General features: G+C 29.7%; 1 long non-coding RNA gene across 4 annotated transcripts in view; it reads left to right on the forward strand.

Moving 5' to 3' along the window:
- The window catches only part of LOC111085804, a 12,687-nt gene extending 9,608 nt beyond the window's left edge, over positions 1-3,079 (forward strand). For 2 of the 4 annotated variants that reach the window (XR_002610589.1, XR_002610591.1), the window contains exon 5: positions 1,456-3,079. This is a non-coding gene — a long non-coding RNA (uncharacterized LOC111085804). The remainder of the gene's footprint in view (positions 1-1,455) is intronic. The other 2 variants (XR_002610590.1, XR_002610592.1) reach the window with 1 other exon arrangement.
- Positions 3,080-3,158: the final 79 nt, after the last annotated feature.

A 3,158-nucleotide genomic window follows, 5' to 3' on the forward strand; every position in this document is an offset into this window, starting at 1 on the left:
CTAGCCAACTTTTAAGCTCTCTCTCTTGTTTTTTTTTTTTTCCTTTTTGACACGTCTCCTTTTAGACGCAAGAAAGGTTTTCTCGAAGTTTCCAACAACAATTTTGAGTTATATTTAACCAGTTACGGAAGTGGATATATTGTCGATTCTTACGTTCACAAATATTCTACAACATTTGAGAAACTAACACTGTAAGCTAGGCACATTTTTAAATATAAACTCAATCCAAACAAATGTTGTCATTAAAATAAATATATAACAAATTCGTTACAATGTAAGAATTTTGTATTTTTTCCAATGTCAGTTGGTAGTAGGTATATTCAAGCTAGTCATGAAAAACTTCTCCCTTAAGTATTGTTTGTCCTACTAAAAACAATGGCTGATTACCATTTTTTAACAAAAAATCCTGATTAAGTTAAAAATTTTAGTTGTGTACATAAATACATTAAAACCTAATTAGGTTAAAAAATTTTAGTTTGTGTACATAAATACATTGTTTGTGCCTCATTTTTTGTAACCCAACAAGTAAAAAAAGTGACAAAAGCTCTATGTCATTATAGTATGTTAGCTATATGCATATTGTTGTGTGTGAATTCCCACTATACACATTAAATGCTTACTTCCTATTAAGAAGTATCATATTCAGATTGAGGGACTTATAAGTATGTTACATATTTTTTTTTAAGCAGGACTTCAGGTTTAACCATCTTATATCAGATTTTTGTTATTCTGGAATTCTCAATAATCTAGTCTCTCATCATAAGCTATCTGTGTATTCCTAATTATGTAAAACATTTTAACCCTGTGAATAGTCACATTATTATTTACTAAAATCAAGATCATTAATCATTTTGAATCTATAAAACAAAGAGGGATATTAGATCAGTGTATGTATGTGTTATAAGTAACTTTTTTATGTATTATTTCTGTAGATTTCAAACAAGTTCCTTCAGTATTGCCAACGTAGTTTTTATAGCCATACATAATTAAAGATTGTTCACACATTACAATTCAAGAAATTCTTCTGAAAGTACTAGGCAGGTTATTGGGGTGGTACAGTTCAATCCTGAAGAAAGGTCTACTTTCTGAAAATATTTGGGTTGTCATGTATCTTGCACTCCCCCCAGTGACTCAGCTGTACATTTCAAGGCTTACAATGCTACAAGCTGGGTTTTGACACCTGTGAAGGGCATAAATGTTATCCCATTGTGTAGTTTTATACTAAACTACAAACAAAAAGTCTATCTCACATTTGTAGAATACTAAGTACAAATAACTTTCCAAAAGGTCTTGCCTCTATATAGCTGATACAAGTCACAGAGTAAATATAATGATTGATTATTCATGTACAAAATATTTGAAGTAGTGACTCATCATAAAATTGATGGTACAAATAAGTTAAATGTTTTAATGTTATGTACATTCTTTTGTTTTTATGGTAACATCTGCACTTAGCAGCTCTTCATATAACAAAACAAGACAGGACCTTGTAGAAAGCTAAATGAAGCTCCAGTAAATCTTTGAGATGCTCTACAACAGGGATAAATTTAGATATTTTTTTAATTTCACATTGTATCTTCATAGTAAAACTTTATTGTACTGTAAAAACAACTGTACTGAGAAAAATGTTATAAAAAGTGTATGTAGTTTAAGGATATTCAGTGGTAAAGAGTTTAATAAAACAGTAAATAGGAATACTGTCATACATCTTTAATGTCCTACCAATATTTCTCCATTGGTTCAAACTAGAATTGGAAAGACAGTTGATTCTTTTTTTTTCTTTTCATCTGTTGATCATTCATATATAAACTAAAAATAGATACATTATGGACCACTTATTTGTGGTGTTAGTACATCAACTGGTCCATTAAATTGTACCAATTAGTTTAAAGTCTTTTTTGTTACATCATCATATATTTCAGATTGTAACACTTGTTGTTCATTCATATCAGTGTAATAACTGTACCAAAAGCCCATGTATTTAATAGATAATTTATCAAAAGTATATGTGATGCCAACAAAAGTTCAAGTTTTAGTATGAATAATGGTATTTATTTTAATATAATTCTGTATCATAGAAGATGTTAATCATTTTTGTAAGAACACCAGTGTAGAAGTTGGATTCCTGTGGTTCTTGTACAACAGACTAAACATTAATTAGCATCTTTGTATCCATATTTTGAATTGTTTCAACTACAACCAGTTCATAAATCTCATTGAGTTTCCTGCCTTGCAAGAGTTCAAGTTTTATGAAAGCATTTATTCATCACAGAATTTCATTCCTATGTTTTTTGTATTTTAATGTTCCATTCTTAATAATTCAGTAATTTTATTATCATAGTTTTAAGTACATTATGAAAGAAAGTACAATTTCAAACTTATGTAAGATATGTAGTAAGAAACAATGATGAAGAACTGGGAGAGGAAACAAGTAACCCTTTATAAAATTATATTTTACATTTCATGTAAAATAATGATTATATTAATAGTAACCAACCTTACTTGTAATTGGCTTAGTTCATTATTTACTTATGTTCTTAGAAATGTAAATATGTTAATTTTTGTAATGAAATTTACATAGCAATGCTCATCTGCTTATATAGAGTATTGTTAAAAAGGACAATAGTCTTCAGTCGAGAGTTCAAGTATAGATTTGATATCAGATTTTGAAAGTCTATTATCAAGATCATTATTTTTTAAATTTCTTACCTTTAAAGTTTGTAAAAGCAAGTAAAACAAAAGTACCTTTGTCTAAAAGACCAGCCACATGGTAGGCTTAAAGAAGCCAGTGCTATTAATGTTAACCAAAACCTTCAAAGGCTAAATTCAGTGGTTTTCAAATTGCCAGAAGGTTCTTTGACACATGGAGTTTTTAAACATTTTATGTGACCAAATAGCTGAAAAAGATGTAAAAAGAATGTCTCGGAATTCCTTAGAGAATATGGCAAAGTCTACACAGTAGTCAAAAAAACTTACAAAGATTTCCCAAAACCGGTAAACTTTGTGTCATTGGAACACGTCCCTTATGCTTGGGTCCCCCTTTTAGCACAACATGTACTGCAGGTCCTGCACCATTCTTCCCTCATACCCATCCAGTAAAATCTTTGTCGTAGGTGACTCAATGTCTTCTTAATTTCGAGATGTCCTCCTGTTAAACT

Source organism: Limulus polyphemus, unplaced genomic scaffold, assembly GCF_000517525.1.
Source record: "Limulus polyphemus unplaced genomic scaffold, Limulus_polyphemus-2.1.2 Scaffold630, whole genome shotgun sequence".
In the NCBI taxonomy this organism is placed as follows: domain Eukaryota; kingdom Metazoa; phylum Arthropoda; class Merostomata; order Xiphosura; family Limulidae; genus Limulus; species Limulus polyphemus.